The sequence below is a fragment of the Panulirus ornatus genome, chromosome 19, assembly GCF_036320965.1.
Source record: "Panulirus ornatus isolate Po-2019 chromosome 19, ASM3632096v1, whole genome shotgun sequence".
Classification (NCBI taxonomy): domain Eukaryota; kingdom Metazoa; phylum Arthropoda; class Malacostraca; order Decapoda; family Palinuridae; genus Panulirus; species Panulirus ornatus.
Window position 1 is genome coordinate 41,633,757 of NC_092242.1, and position 18,059 is coordinate 41,651,815.

The 18,059-nt window shown below is 41.6% G+C and overlaps 1 protein-coding gene across 1 annotated transcript in view; it reads left to right on the plus strand.

The window, feature by feature from the left end:
• LOC139755693 (Ig-like and fibronectin type-III domain-containing protein 2) overlaps nucleotides 1-18,059 on the plus strand; it is a gene marked incomplete at its 3' end in the record, with an annotated part of 712,838 nt that overhangs the window by 226,610 nt on the left and 468,169 nt on the right. Inside the window, exon 2 of the mRNA XM_071674338.1 lies at nucleotides 6,235-6,304. The remainder of the gene's footprint in view (nucleotides 1-6,234; nucleotides 6,305-18,059) is intronic.

An 18,059-nucleotide genomic window follows, 5' to 3' on the forward strand; every position in this document is an offset into this window, starting at 1 on the left:
TTCTAAGTGACATGCTCATCGGACACAAACTGACAACTATCTTCTTAACCAGAACTAAAGCCAATTGTATCTGCATAGAAGAACTGTTATAGGCTTAACAGGCTCTCAGCAGGACAACCCTGAATATGACTCTACTCATGTTTCTCTGTTCAACCTTAAATGGGTTTCCCTCTCCCTAAGTAGTTTATTGTGCAACACAGCTACAGTCAGCTGAGTTCCAACGCTCTTACTCATTCTCGACCTAAAGCTGACGTTAAGGCATCCCTCAACTTCAAACAATATTTTTCGCATGAAGAAATGTCACCACTTAATGGCACGCCATAATGGAGCCTGATGTGCTCACTACACATCTGCCCACGAGCACTCCATTGTAAACACTATATCCTTGACCCATTAATGTAGGTGACATTATAAACAGTATATCCTTGACCCATTTATGTAGGTGACATTCACTTGGTGAACACACTGTTGTTGTTGCATCTCACAGGTCATGGTAATAGAATTCCATTTACCGTACTCGAACTGGAGCTGATTCTTGCGTAAAAACGTTCACATTCTTCTGTTTTGAGCATGACTCCTTTTGCCTATAATGACAATATATACAGTGACCTCCCACAGGAAGGGCCCCAAATTTGATTCCTCTTCGAGTGACGATATATATATATATATATATATATATATATATATATATATATATATATATATATATATATATATATATATATATATATATTTTTTTTTTTTTTTTTTCTTTTTTTTTTGCCGCTGTCTCCCGCGTTTACGAGGTAGCACAAGGAAACAGACGAAAGAAATGGCCCAACCCACCCCCATACACATGTATATACATACGTCCACACACGCAAATATGCATACCTACACAGCTTTCCATGGTTTACCCCAGACGCTTCACATGCCCTGATTCAATCCACTGACAGCACGTCAACCCCGGTATACCACATCGATCCAATTCACTCTATTCCTTGCCCTCCTTTCACCCTCCTGCATGTTCAGGCCCCGATCACACAAAATCTTTTTCACTCCATCTTTCCACCTCCAATTTGGTCTCCCACTTCTCCTCGTTCCCTCCACCTCCGACACATATATCCTCTTGGTCAATCTTTCCTCACTCATTCTCTCCATGTGCTCAAACCATTTCAAAACACCCTCTTCTGCTCTCTCAACCACGCTCTTTTTATTTCCAATCACCTCTCTTACCCTTACGTTACTTACTTGATCAAACCACCTCACACCACACATTGTCCTCAAACATCTCATTTCCAGCACATCCATCCTCCTGCGCACAACTCTATCCATAGCCCACGCCTCGCAACCATACAACATTGTTGGAACCACTATTCCTTCAAACATACCCATTTTTGCTTTCCGAGATAATATTCTCGACTTCCACACATTCTTCAAGGCTCCCAGGATTTTCGCCCCCTCCCCCACCCTATGATCCACTTCCGCTTCCATGGTTCCATCCGCTGCCAGATCCACTCCCAGATATCTAGAACACTTCACTTCCTCCAGTTTTTCTCCATTCAAACTTACCTCCCAATTGACTTGACCCTCAACCCTACTGTACTTAATAACCTTGCTCTTATTCACATTTACTCTTAACTTTCTTCTTTCACACACTTTACCAAACTCAGTCACCAGCTTCTGCAGTTTCTCACATGAATCAGCCACCAGCGCTGTATCATCAGCGAACAACAACTGACTCACTTCCCAAGCTCTCTCATCCCCAACAGACTTCATACTTGCCCCTCTTTCCAAAACTCTTGCATTCACCTCCCTCACAACCCCATCCATAAACAAATTAAACAACCATGGAGACATCACACACCCCTGCCGCAAACCTACATTCACTGAGAACCAATCACTTTCCTCTCTTTCTACACGTACACATGCCTTACGTCCTCGATAAAAACTTTTCAATGCTTCTAACAAGTTGCCTCCCACACCATATATTCTTAATACCTTCCACAGAGCATCTCTATCAACTCTATCATATGCCTTTTCCAGATCCATAAATGCTATATACAAATCCATTTGCTTTTCTAAGTATTTCTCACATACATTCTTCAAAGCAAACACCTAATCCACACATCCTCTACCACTTCTGAAACCACACTGCTCTTCCCCAATCTGATGCTCTGTACATGACTTCACCCTCTCAATCAATACCCTCCCATATAATTTACCAGGAATACTCAACAAACTTATACCTCTGTCATTTGAGCACTCACTCTTATCCCCTTTGCCTTTGTACAATGGCACTATGCACCCATTCCGCCAGTCCTCAGGAACCTCACCATGAGTCATACATACATTAAATAACCTTACTAACCAGTCAATAATACAGTCACCCCCTTTTTTAATAGATTCCACTGCAATACCATCCAAACCTGCTGCCTTGCCGGCTTTCATCTTCCGCAAAGCTTTTACTACCTCTTCTCTTTTTACCAAATCATTTTCCCTAACCCTCTCACTTTGCACACCACCTCGAGCAAAACACCCTATATCTGCCACTCTATCATCAAACACATTCAACAAACCTTCAAAATACTCACTCCATCTCCTTCTCACATCACCACTACTTGTTATCACCTCCCCATTTGCGCCCTTCACTGAAGTTCCCATTTGCTCCCTTGTCTTACGCACTTTATTTACCTCCTTCCAGAACATCTTTTTATTCTCCCTAAAATTTAATGATACTCTCTCACCCCAACTCTCATTTGCCCTCTTTTTCACCTCTTGCATCTTTCTCTTGACCTCCTGTCTCTTTCTTTTATACCTCTCCCACTCAATTGCATTTTTTCCCTGCAAAAATCGTCCAATTGCCTCTCTCTTCTTTTTTTCACTAATAATCTTACTTCTTCATCCCACCACTCACTACCCTTTCTAATCAACCCACCTCCCACTCTTCTCATGCCACAAGCATCTTTTGCGCAATCCATCACTGATTCCCTAAATACATCCCATTCCTCCCCCACTCCCCTTACTTCCATTGTTCTCACCTTTTTCCATTCTGTACTCAGTCTCTCCTGGTACTTCCTCACACAAGTCTCCTTCCCAAGCTCACTTACTCTCACCACCCTCTTCACCCCAACATTCACTCTTCTTTTCTGAAAACCCATACAAATCTTCACCTTAGCCTCCACAAAATAATGATCAGACATCCCTCCAGTTGCACCTCTCAGCACATTAACATCCAAAAGTCTCTCTTTCGCGCGCCTGTCAATTAACACGTAATCCAATAACGCTCTCTGGCCATCTCTCCTACTTACATACGTATACTTATGTATATCTGGCATTTTAAACCAGGTATTCCCAATCACCAGTCCTTTTTCAGCACATAAATCTACAAGCTCTTCACCATTTCCATTTACAACACTGAACACCCTATGTATACCAATTATTCCCTCAACTGCCACATTACTCACCTTTGCATTCAAATCACCCATGACTATAACCCGGTCTCGTGCATCAAAACCACTAACACACTCATTCAGCTGCTCCCAAAACACTTGCCTCTCATGATCTTTCTTCTCATGCCCAGGTGCATATGCACCAATAATCACCCATCTTTCTCCATCAACTTTCAGTTTTACCCATATTAATCGAGAATTTACTTTCTTACATTCTATCACATACTCCCACAACTCCTGTTTCAGGAGTACTGCTACTCCTTCCCTTGCTCTTGTCCTCTGACTAACCCCTGACTTTACTCCCAAGACATTCCCAAACCACTCTTCCCCTTTACCCTTGAGCTTCGTTTCACTCAGAGCCAAAACATCCAGGTTCCTTTCCTCAAACATACTACCTATCTCTCCTTTTTTCACATCTTGGTTACATCCACACACATTTAGACACCCCAGTCTGAGCCTTCGAGGAGGATGAGCACTCCCCGCGTGACTCCTTCTGCTTTTTCCCATTTTAGAAAGTTAAAAAAATACAAGGAGGGGAGGATTTCTGGCCCCCCGCTCCCTTCCCCTCTAGTCGCCTTCTCGCCTTTCACCCCTATCCCCAGGGATAATATATATATATATATATATATATATATATATATATATATATATATATATATATATATATATATATATATATATATATATATATATATGTATATATATATATATACATATATACATACATACACATACATACGCACATATACACACACACACACATATATATATATATATATATATATATATATATATATATATATATATATATATATATATATATATATATATATATATATATATATATATATATATATATATATATATATATATATATGTTACCCTGGGGATAGGGGAGAAAGAATACTTCCCACATATTCCCTGCGTGTCGTAGAAGGCGACTGAAAGGGAAGGGAGCGGGGGGGGGGGGTGGAAATCCTCCCGTCTCATTTTTAATTTTCCAAAAGAAGGAACAGAGAAGGGGGCCAAGTGAGGATTTCCCTCAAAGGCTCAGTCCTCTGTTCTTAATGCTACCTCGCTAACGTGGGAAATGGTGAATTGTACGATAAAAAAGAATAAATATATATATATATATATATATATATATATATCATACAAATCTCCAACAGCCAGGATCGAACCTGGGACCCCTTGTGCAAGAGGCAGGCATGCTAACCGCTAGGCTAAGGGACTGTATAATAGGAAACAACTATTCGAAATACTAAGTACTCGAATACCCTTCGTCTCACAATGGTGAGCAACGGGGTTTATCGGTTGTTTCCGAACAGAACACATAGCCAGCTGATAGCGTTTTACCGAACCTGACTGTACAACGCGGAGTTATATGAATACGAATAAAGTGTATATGTACGCGCACCTTCATAGAACATACAAATCTCCAACAGCCAGGATCGAACCTGGGACCCCTTGTGCAAGAGGCAGGCATGCTAACCGCTAGGCTAAGGGACTGTATAATAGGAAACAACTATTCGAAATACTAAGTACTCGAATACCCTTCGTCTCAGAATGGTGAGCAACGGGGTCTATCGGTTGTTTCCGAACAGAACACATAGCCAGCTGATAGCGTTTTACCGAACCTGACTGTACAACGCGGAGTCATATGAATACGAATAAAGTGTATATGTACGCGCACCTTCATAGAACATACAAATCTCCAACAGCCAGGATCGAACCTGGGACCCCTTGTGCATGTATTTCGCCAATCTTCAGGCATTTCACCATGATCCATACATACGTTGAATATCCTTACCAACCAATCAACAACATAGTCACACATTTTTTTTAAGATTCCACAGCAATACCATCCAAACCCGCTGCCTTGCCGGCTTTCATCTTCCGCAAAGCTTTCACTACCTCTTCTCTGTTTACCAAATCATTCTTCCTGACCCTCATACTTCGCACACCACCTCGACCAAAACACCCTATATATGCCACTCTATCATGAAACATTCAACAAACCTTCAAAATACTCACTCCAGCTTCTCATTTCATCACTTCTTGTTATCACCTCTTGCACCTTTTTTTTTTTTTTTTTTGACCTCCTGACGCTTTCTTTTATATATCACCTATTCATTTGCACTACTTCCCTGCAAAAATCGTTCAAACGCCTCTCTCTTCTCTTTCAATAAAAATCTTACTTCTTCATCCCACCACTCACTACCCTTTCTAACCTACCTACCTCCCACAAGCATCTTTTGAGCAAGCCATGACTGCTTCCCTAAATACATCCCATTCCTCCCCCACTCCCAAGATGTCATTTACTCTCACCTTTCGCCATTCTACTGTAAATCTCTCCTGGTATTTCCTCACACAAGTCTCCTTTCCAAGCTCACTAACTCTCACCACTCTATTCTTCCCAACATTTTCTCTTCTTTTCTGAAAACCTCAACAAATCTTCACCTTCGCCTCCACAAGAATAATGATCAGACATCCCTCCAGTTGCCCCTCTCAGCACATTAACATCCAAAAGATATCTCTTTTACACGCCTATCAATTAACACGTAATCCAATAACGCCCTCTGGCCATCTCTCTTACTCACATATGTATACCTATGCATATCTCTTTTTATTTAAACCAGGTATTCTCAATCACAAATCCACAAGCTCTTCACCATTTCCATTTACAACACTGAACATCCCATGTACACCAATCACACCCTCAAATGCCCCATTATATATTTGTGCTGTGCACTATAATAATGCTTATGTGATGACTGGTGTGTACAACTGTGCTGTGTTGCAGGTGTGACGGAGCGGATGATGCACTAGAAACATTGAACACTGTTGTTACCGCTCCCAGCTGCCCTCCACTGGTAAGCTAAGATCCTTCTCTTTGGTAAGAACATATGTCTCAAATACTTATGCATGGCTGTTCATCATTATGCTTATAAGATTATTCATTATCTTAAATAACGAACAGTAACGTACATTAAGGTAAATATATCGTATCTATGTCAACATATGTATAATGTAAGCATTCATGCATTTATGAGACTACGGAAACTGGCATATGAGCAAAAATGTATTTGCTTGAAACGTTATTGTCTCTTCGATGTATATCAACTGACTTTTATTTCTCTCTTGTGTCTCCTCTGATGATATGATTATTACACGAAAGTGCACTTAGGAACTTTTCGTGTTTCATTTTCCCCGTGGACTCATAGGAATATCTTGATCACGCGCAAAATTGTGATCCTTTCCTATATATATATATATATATATATATATATATATATATATATATATATATATATATATATATATATATATATTGGATAGAGTTGATAGGGATGCTCTGTGGAAGGTATTAAGAATATATGGTGTGGGAGGCAAGTTGTTAGAAGCAGTGAAAAGTTTTTATCGAGGATGTATGGCATGTGTACGTGTAGGAAGAGAGGAAAGTGATTGGTTCTCAGTGAATGTAGGTTTGCGGCAGGGGTGTGTGAAGTCTCCAAGGTTGTTTGATTTGTTTATGGATGGGGTTGTTAGGGAGGTGAATGCAAGAGTTTTGGAAAGAGGGGCAAGTATGCAGTCTGTTGTGGATGAGAGAGCTTGGGAAGGGAGTCAGTTGTTGTTCGCTGATGATACAGCGATGGTGGCTGATTCATGTGAGAAACTGCAGAAGCTGGTGACTGAGTTTGGTAAAGTGTGTGAAAGAAGAAAGTTAAGAGTAAATGTGAATAAGAGCAAGGTTATTAGGTACAGTAAGGTTGAGGGTCAAGTCAATTGGGAGGTAAGTTTAAATGGAGAAAAACTGGAGGAAGCAACGTGTTTTAAATATATGGGAGTGGATCTGGCAGCGGATGGAACCATGGAAGTGGAAGTGAATCATAGGGTGGGGGAGGGAGCGAAAATTCTGGGAGCCTTGAAGAATGTTTGGAAGTCGAAAACACTATCTCTGAAAGCAAAAATGGGTATGTTTGAAGGAATAGTGGTTCCAACAATGTTGTTTGGTTGCGAGGCGTCGGCTATGGATAGAGTTGTGCGCAGGAGGGTGGATGTGCTGGAAATGAGATGTTTGAGGGCAATATGTGGTGTGAGGTGGTTTAATCGAGTAAGTAATATAAGGGTAAGAGAGATGTATGGAAATAAAAAGAGTGTGGTTGAGAGAGCATAAGAGGGTGTTTTGAAATGGTTTGGTCACATGGAGAGCATGAGTGCGGAAAGATTGACAAAGAGGATATATGTGTCAGAGGTGGAGGGAACGAGGAGAAGTGGAAGACCAAATTGGAGATGGAAAGATGGAGTGAAAAATATTTTGAGTGATCGGGGCCTGAACATGCAGGAGGGTGAAAGGCGTGCAAGGAATAGAGTGAATTGGAACGATGTGGTATACCGGGGTTGACGTGCTGTCACTGGATTGAACCAGGGCATGTGAAGCGTCTGGGGTAAACCATGGAAAGTTTTGTGGGGCCTGGATGTGGAAAGGGAGCTGTGGTTTCGGTGCATTATTACATGACAGCTAGAGACTGAGTGTGAACGAATGTGTCCTTTGTTGTCTTTTCCTACAGCTACCTCGCACACATTGAGGGGGAAGGGGGTTGTTATTCCATGTGTGGTGGGGTGGCAATGGGAATGAATAAAGGCAGACAGTATGAATTATGTACGTGTGTATATATGTATATGTCTGTGTGTGTATATATATGTGTACATCGAGATGTATAGGTATGTATATTTGCGTGTGTGGACGTGTATGTATATACATGTGTATGTGGGTGGGTTGGGCCATTCTTTCGTCTGTTTCCTTGCGCTACCTCGCTAACGCGGGAGACAGCGACAAAGCAAAATAAATGAATATATATATATATATATATATATATATATATATATATATATATATATATATATATATATATATATATATATATATATTGCATATGAACGCGCACTTCCATATAATATGCAAACCCCCAACAGGCATCATTGTGTATATATACGTGTATTAGAGTGAATGGGTCTTTCTTCGTAAACAATAGAAGAAAAGGATATCTAAGTAAAGGTTCTCTCCCCACCCTGGCTGGCAAGAAAACAGGTAGAAAAATATACCTTGCAGGATTAGTAAGGTTGAAGGATATTTTTATAGGAGAGTCATTATGTTGCCTGAACATGAACATATTGCGCATCCCACCAACATGTGTCCCTTCACTTTTCATTATAATGATAATACTAAGGATAAACTTGAGCTCCAGCCTCTTTACTTACTTTGCCTACATTATTCCCGGCGATGAAGAATGATACAATAATTCTTATCTATTTTCTCAAAGCAGGTAACATGGGTTGTTCAATAACAGTGCGAGAGATCAGTGGTTGAGAAGGTAGCATGATATACCACTGAATCATCATGACTGATTAAAATAATAATTCAGTGCCGTAGAGTGACAAGTGATGATCAAGTCTAATGATGAAGATATTAAGAGTGTTGCTTTGAACAATATTTTCTGGAAGTTTACACCAGGCATCAATAATGTCGTTGGTAAAGAAATATTTCGTACAGTCCAGATAAACTCGGTGACCTTCAAGTTTTAACCCATTTCCTCTCGTTGGTAACGCTGGAGCAACTGTAAGAAAATGTTCAATATCGGCGTTGTTGAATCCTTTGAATATCCTGACACATTTGCCCCGGAGTCGCCTCGTGCTCAGAAAGAACAAATTTAATTCTCGCCGTCTCTCCTCATATCGTTTATCAGAGAAGGAGGAAATCAATTTAGTTGATCTTCGCTGCACTGCTTCCAGTTTAAGAATGTCTTTACTTAAGTGGGGTTACCCAAATCTGCACTGCATACTCAAGGTGTGGTCTAACTAGACTTAGGTATAGTGGCAATATCACATTCTTACATTTCAACATAAAGTTTCTGTTTATAAATCCTAACATCTTATTTACTTTCTTGGCAGCGTCATTACAGTGCTAGGATAATTTGAAGTTATTGGAGACAGTGACCCCCAGATCTCTCATACTAGGGCTGTCCTTTATCTTGTGGCTCATCAGTTCATAATCATATTTTATGTTTAGATTTCCTACTTGTAATAGCTGACATTTATTGACGTTAAATGGCAATTACCATTTACTAGACAATTCAGCGATTTTATTTAGATGCTCTTGTAATCTTTGACTATCTTTATCATTTATATGGCCCTACCGTTCTTTGTGTCATTAAGCCCTTTGTCAATATCGTTAATATAAATGATGAAAAATATAGGTCCAAGTACGGATCCCTGGGGGACCCCACTAGTATCGGGTGACCACGGTGATGATTCCACATTCATTACGACTCCCTGCTTACTGTCACGTCACCAGGCTTCTATCCAATTTCCTATGCAACCACTTTAACGTAGGGGACTTTGTCGAATGCTTTCTGGAAGTCCAAAAATATTATATGTATTGCTTTTATCCTGTCGTGAGTATTGAACGAATCATAATGAAATTCAAGGTGGTTTGTATGGCATGATCTACGACTTCTGAAACCATGATCAGGCTTTGTTGTTACAGATAGGCTACGATTTTATCTCTTAATCGACTTCAGAGTTTACATGTAATTGATGGGAGGCTAATAGGACGGTAATCAACAGGCATTTCGTGACGCGCCATTTTGTATGTGTGAGTGACATCTGCCAGTCTCCAGTCCTGTGGGACTATTCCATCCTGCAGCGATATACTGAAAATCTTGGTTAATGGTCCGGCACTTTCATGTTTGACTGTTTTAATCACTCACGGACAGAATGGATCAGGAGCTAGGCTTTTATAAGTCTTCAACTTATCTGTGTTGGTACTTCTCTAACCGTGACGATGTATTGTGTGAGTGGTGTTTATTATTGTCTCAAAATTCGTGTCGTTGTTTTCTAAAGTAAAAGCAACTGAAAAACTGGTTCAGAGTTGTTGCTTTTATCGTCCACAATGGGTTCCCCATTCTCGTTTACTAAGGGTCCTACTCCACTCCTTATATGTTTCTCTCTTGGCATCTTTTATAAGCGCTTTCACCTGTCGCCTAATTTTGTTATATTGCGTTGCAATAGCAGGGTCACTGTCCGATTTCTTAAGCTTATAGAATTTATTTATTTGCTGTATAACTCCTGCAATATCTTGGGAGTATCATTCAGGCTTGTTGTTGGTTTTATTGTTTCTCTCGTGCATGGAAATGAATATGACTTGCTGGTGCATATACTGACGCTTAAAATTGGCCCATAATTACTCTGGACATGAACCAACAAGGGTGAGACTTTAATGCGTCGCGCAACCCATTGAAATCCACCTTTTTAAAATTAGGGGTAATAGTACTGGCTTTAGTGAAGTCGATTTTGATATTTACGTCAAACCTAACCATGTTATGGTAACAAGTGCCTAGATGTTCTCTTATACGGTTATTAGTTATCAAGAACTCCTGGGATGCAAGAAGTAAATCAAGTGTATTAGCTTCCCTCATTGGCTCGATGATGGTTTGGTAGAGCAAATTCTCTGCTTATTTGATCACACAAGTGTTCAACAGCAGCAGATGTTGTAGTCTGAATTTCGATGGGGTTTAGGTAAGATTTTACATACAGTACAGTTCCGCCTCCTCGGCTGTCTCTGTCCCATACAAATTATTTGTGGTATGGTAGATTGTACTCACTAATCAAATCGTTGCTTTTTGTGTTCAGAAATGTTTCTGTTAGTCCAGTGATATCAGCACGTTCAGTGCTTGCCATACAATGCAAATGAGCTATTTTGTTTCGGATAGATCTTATATTCATGTAAAGTCCATTTAATTTCTTTAAGTGGTTTCTGTAGGAGGCTTGTGGCATGATTTGGTGCCCGGCTATTTTTAGACCTAGGTGTGAAAATGTGAGGGTAAAAAAATAACACTGACTCGCCGTTAGTTGAAAGTGGTGAAGAACAATTAAGATTATCGATGGGGGCTATAATCTATGGTTTAAGTAAAACTTTTAATGAGAACATTAATGACCCAGCTAGGCCAATGGACTGCCAAGCATATTGTGACCACTAACTTTCCTGTGGGCTAGGGAAAGTCCACTAACATTATTACATATATTATCTACCTAAAAACAGTGGTACAAGTAATGTGGCATGCATCCTAGTAAACTTACTGATGATAACTAAACATCCTAATTCAAAGTGAAAGGGAAAACTTCGTAAAAACTCATCCTGTGACCAAACACAAGTGAGTTAGTTCTTTCATTGTAGAACTGATATTCAAAAGGAAAAGTTATGGTAAATAAGCTTGAAATGGAAGTTCAATTCAAAGCAAGTTGTACACTTTAATCATTGCAGTACAGCATAATTCTGACTAGCGGTTCTTCTCAGTCACTTAGGTGAGCATTAACTGTTTACATGTCCTTGAAGTATGATCTTAGCTGCATAAACGACAGGTTACACGGGAATCCGGCCGCGTGGGAGTTCTTGCCCAGAGACGGGCCATGTCCTTCCGGTCAGGCTGGTCCGTACGCGCACAGGGGTCCGGGCGTGCGGCGGTTCCTGCTCAGCGACAGCCCACATTCCCCAGGTCAGGTCAAGTCGGCATGTACCTGCACTACTCATTTGAAGCGCGGCATTCCTGGTGCACATCCTGGGTACGGCTCACTGTTTCTGTCCGCAGACTACTGAGGTTCTCTCTAAGGCTAGGTACATGCTGGAGCTGACATTCGACCCGTACTGTTGCCCCGACGGAAGTGATGTTATCGGTGTTTCTTGGTTCGGACCTTTACAAGGGGACTTGCACACTAAAGACATCATGTTATAATGGAGCGATTCCTGGAAGATGTTAACACTATGCCCCCTGGGTTGGGCAAATTGCCTTCATGGTGGTCGGATACCCACTAACACTCGTCTCTGTTCTACGTAAAGAAGGTTGTCGTTTGTTGTATTCCCGAGGCAATTATTTCAATTTCTTACGTTAATTACTCAACTAATTCACTTTTTCACATTTCCACACTCGATGCATTCATGTCGTCACTTTCTCTTAGTATCTGATCACTTGAACATCACGAATATTATATTTCAAAGATTACCTCATCTCGTAGGGGACCTGCTAAGGACGATGCCAAGTCTACTAAGTTTAACACTTTGACTCATACTGCTAACATACTCATACTGCTAACTTACAATTACACACGATACAGGCTATTAAAAAACTTAAACAATGTCACTTTTATCATTCTTACTATAAACAGGTGAATTTATTACTTTCTAAACAGTCATAAAAGACTGTCCTTAACTGGTGATCTCTTGATGACCCTTGAAACAAAAGCCGCACTGACGTCAGCCTATTTTAGAGGGAAAGGCAAGTATGCATTCTATTATAGATGAAAGAGCTTGGGAAGTGAGTCAGCTGTTGTTCGCTGATGATACAGCGCTGGTGGCTGATTCATGTGAGAAACTGCAGAAGTTGGTGACTGAGTTTGGTAAAGTGTGTGAAGGAAGAAAGCTGAGAGTAAATGTGAATAAGAGCAATGTTATTAGGTGCAGTAGGGTTGAGGGACAAGTCACTTGGGAGGTAAGTTTGAATTGAGAAAAACTGGAGAAAATGAAGTGTTTTAGATATCTGGGAGTGGATTTGGCAGTGGAATGGAACCATGGAAGTGGAAGTGAGTCACAGGGTGGGGGAGGGGGCGAAAGTTCTGGGAGCGTTGAAAAATGTGTGGAAGGCGAGAACATTATCTCGGGAAGCAAAAATGGGTATGTTAGAAGGAATAGTGGTTCCAATAATATTATATGGTTGCGATGCGTGGGCTATAGATAGAGTTGTGCGGAGAAGGATGGATGTGCTGGAAATGAGATGTTTGAGGACAATAGGTGGTGTGAAGTGGTTTGATCGAGTAAGTAATGAAGGGTAAGAGAGATGTGTGGTGGTCAAAAGAGTGTGGTTGAGAGAGCAGAAGAGGGTGTTTTGAAATGGTTTGGTCACATGGAGAGAATGAGTGAGGAAAGATTGACAAAGAGGATATATGTGTCAGAAGTGAAGGGAAAGAGGAGAGGTGGGAGACCAAATTGGAGGTGGAAAGATGGAGTGAAAAATATTTTGAGTGATCGGGGCCTGGACATGCAGGAGGGTGAAAGGCGTGCAAGGAATAGAGTGAATTGGAACGATATGGTATACCGGGGTCGACGTCCTGTCAATAGATTGGACCAGGGCATGTGAAGCGTCTGGGGTAAACCATGGAAAGTTCTGTGGGGCCTGGATGTGGAAAGGGAGCTATGGTTTCGGTGCATTATTACATGACAGCTAGAGACTGAGTGTGAACGAATGTGGCCTTTGTTATCTTTTCCCAGCGCTACCTCGCACACATGAGGGGGGAGGGGGATGTTATTCTATGTGTGGCGAGGTATTCTATGTGTCGCTGTCTCCCGCGTTTGCGAGGTAGCGCAAGGAAACAGACGAAAGAAATGGACCAACCCACCCCCATACACATGTATATACATACGTCCACACACGCAAATATACATACCTACACAGCTTTCCATGGTTTACCCCAGACGCTTCACATGCCTTGATTCAATCCACTGACAGCAGGTCAACCCCGGTATACCACATCGCTCCAATTCACTCTATTCCTTGCCCTCCTTTCACCCTCCTGCATGTTCAGGCCCCGATCACACAAAATCTTTTTCACTCCATCTTTCCACCTCCAATTTGGTCTCCCTCTTCTCCTCGTTCCCTCCACCTCCGACACATATATCCTCTTGATCAATCTTTTCTCACTCATTCTCTCCATGTGCCCAAACCATTTCAAAACACCCTCTTCTGCTCTCTCAACCACGCTCTTTTTATTTCCACACATCTCTCTTACCCTTACGTTACTCACTCGATCAAACCACCTCACACCACACATTGTCCTCAAACATCTCATTTCCAGCACATCCACCCTCCTGCGCACAACTCTATCCATAGCCCACGCCTCGCAACCATACAAAATTGTTGGAACCACTATTCCTTCAAACATACCCATTTTTGCTTTCCGAGATAATGCTCTCGACTTCCGCACATTCTTCAAGGCTCCCAGGATTTTCGCCCTCTCCCCCACCCTATGATCCACTTCCGCTTCCATGGTTCCATCCGCTGCCAGATCCACTCCCAGATATCTAAAACACTTTACTTCCTCCAGTTTTTCTCCATTCAAACTTACCTCCCAATTGACTTGACCCTCAACCCTACTGTACCTAATAACCTTCCTCTTATTCACATTTACTCTTAACTTTCTTCTTTCACACACTTTAGCAAACTCAGTCACCAGCTTCTGCAGTTTCTCACATAAATCAGCCACCAGCGCTGTATCATCAGCGAACAACAACTGACTCACTTCCCAAGCTCTCTCATCCACAACAGACTTCATACTTGCCCCTCTTTCCAAAACTCTTGCATTCACCTCCCTAACAACCCCATCCATAAACAAATTAAACAACCATGGAGACATCACACACCCCTGCCGCAAACCTACATTCACTGAGAACCAATCACTTTCCTCTCTTCCTACACGTACACATGCCTTACATCCTCGATAAAAACTTTTCACTGCTTCTAACAACTTGCCTCCCACACCATATATTCTTAATACCTTCCACAGAGCATCTCTATCAACTCTATCATATGCCTTCTCCAGATCCATAAATGCTACATACAAATCCATTTGCTTTTCTAAGTATTTCTGACATACATTCTTCAAAGCAAACACCTGATCCACACATCCTCTACCACTTCTGAAACCACACTGCTCTTCCCCAATCTGATGCTCTGTACATGCCTTCACCCACTCAATCAATAGCCTCCCATATAATTTACCAGGAATACTCAACAAACTTATACCTCTCACTCTTATCCCATTTGCCTTTGCACAATGGCACTATGCACGCATTCCGCCAATCCTCAGGCACCTCACCATTAGTCATACATGCATAAAATAACCTTACCAACCAGTCAATAATACAGCCATCGCCTTTTTTAATAAATTCCACTGCAATACCATCCAAACCTGCTGCCTTGCCGGCTTTCATCTTCTCTGTTTACCAAATCATTTTCCATAACCCTCTCACTTTGCACACCACCTCGACCAAAACACCCTATATCTGCCACTCTATCATCAAACACATTCAACAAACCTTCAAAATACTCACTCCATCTCCTTCTCACATCACCACTACTTGTTATCACCTCCCCATTTGCGCCCTTCACTGAAGTTCCCATTTGCTCCCTTGTCTTACGCACTTTATTTACCTCCTTCCAGAACATCTTTTTATTCTCCCTAAAATTTAATGATACTCTCTCACCCCAACTCTCATTTGCCCTCTTTTTCACCTCTTGCATCTTTCTCTTGACCTCCTGTCTCTTTCTTTTATACATCTCCCACTCAATTTCATTTTTTCCCTGCAAAAATCGTCCAAATGCCTCTCTCTTCTCTTTCACTAATAATCTTACTTCTTCATCCCACCACTCACTACCCTTTCTAATCAACCCACCTCCCACTCTTCTCATGCCACAAGCATCTTTTGCGCAATCCATCACTGATTCCCTAAATACATCCCATTCCTCCCCCACTCCCCTTACTTCCATTGTTCTCACTTTTTTCCATTCTGTACTCAGTCTCTCATGGTACTTCCTCACACAAGTCTCCTTCCCAAGCTCACTTACTCTCACCACCCTCTTCACCCCAACATTCACTCTTCTTTTCTGAAAACCCATACAAATCTTCACCTTAGCATCCACAAGATAATTATCAGACAACCCTCCAGTTGCACCTCTCAGCACATTAACATCCAAAAGTCTCTCTTTCGCGCGCCTGTCAATTAACATGTAATCCAATAACGCTCTATGGCCATCTCTCCTACTTACATACGTATACTTATGTATATCTCGCCTTTTAAACCAGGTATTCCCAATCACCAGTCCTTTTTCAGCACATAAATCTACAAGCTCTTCACCATTTCCATTTACAACACTGAACACCCCATGTATACCAATTATTCCCTCAACTGCCACATTACTCACCTTTGCATTTAAATCACCCGTCACTATAACCCGTCTCGTGCATCAAAACCACTAACACACTCATTCAGCTGCTCCCAAAACACTTGCCTCTCATGATCTTTCTTCTCATGCCCAGGTGCATATGCACCAATAATCACCCAACTCTCTCCATCAACTTTCAGTTTTACCCATATTAATCGAGAATTTACTTTCTTTCATTCTATCACATACTCCCATAACTCCTTTTTCAGGAGTACTGCTACTCCTTCCCTTGCTCTTGTCCTCTCACTAACCCCTGACTTTACTTCCAAGACATTCCCAAACCACTCTTCCCCTTTACCCTTGAGCTTCGTTTCACGCAGAGCCAAAACATCCAGCTTCCTTTCCTCAAACATACTACGTATCTCTCTTTTTTTCACATCTTGGTTACATCCACATATATATATATATATATATATATATATATATATATATATATATATATTTTTTTTTTTATTATACTTTGTCGCTGTCTCCCGCGTTTGCGAGGTAGCGCAAGGAAACAGACGAAAGAAATGGCCCAACCCCCCCCCCCCTCATACACATGTATATACATACGTCCACACACGCAAATATACATACCTACACAGCTTTCCATGGTTTACCCCAGACGCTTCACATGCCTTGCTTCAATCCACAGACAGCACGTCAACCCCGGTATACCACATCGCTCCAATTCACTCTATTCCTTGCCTTCCTTTCACCCTCCTGCATGTTCAGGCCCCGATCACACAAAATCTTTTTCACTCCATCTTTCCACCTCCAATTTGGTCTCCCTCTTCTCCTTGTTCCCTCCACCTCCGACACATATATCCTCTTGGTCAATCTTTCCTCACTCATCCTCTCCATGTGCCCAAACCACTTCAAAACACCCTCTTCTGCTCTCTCAACCACGCTCTTTTTATTTCCACACATCTCTCTTACCCTTACGTTATTCACTCGATCAAACCACCTCACACCACACATTGTTCTCAAACATCTCATTTCCAGCACATCCATCCTCCTGCGCACAACTCTATCCATAGCCCACGCCTCGCAACCATACAACATTGTTGGAACCACTATTCCTTCAAACATACCCATTTTTGCTTTCCGAGATAATGTTCTCGACTTCCACACATTCTTCAAGGCCCCCAGGATTTTCGCCCCCTCCCCCACCCTATGATCCACTTCCGCTTCCATGGTTCCATCCGCTGCCAGATCCACTCCCAGATATCTAAAACACTTCACTTCCTCCAGTTTTTCTCCATTCAAACTCACCTCCCAATTGACTTGACCCTCAACCCTACTGTACCTAATAACCTTGCTCTTATTCACATTTACTCTTAACTTTCTTCTTCCACACACTTTTCCAAACTCAGTCACCAGCTTCTGCAGTTTCTCACATGAATCAGCCACCAGCGCTGTATCATCAGCGATAGGTAGTATGTTTGAGGAAAGGAACCTGGATGTTTTGGCTCTGAGTGAAACGAAGCTCAAGGGTAAAGGGGAAGAGTGGTTTGGGAATGTCTGGGGAGTAAAGTCAGGGGTTAGTGAGAGGACAAGAGCAAGGGAAGGAGTAGCAATACTCCTGAAACAG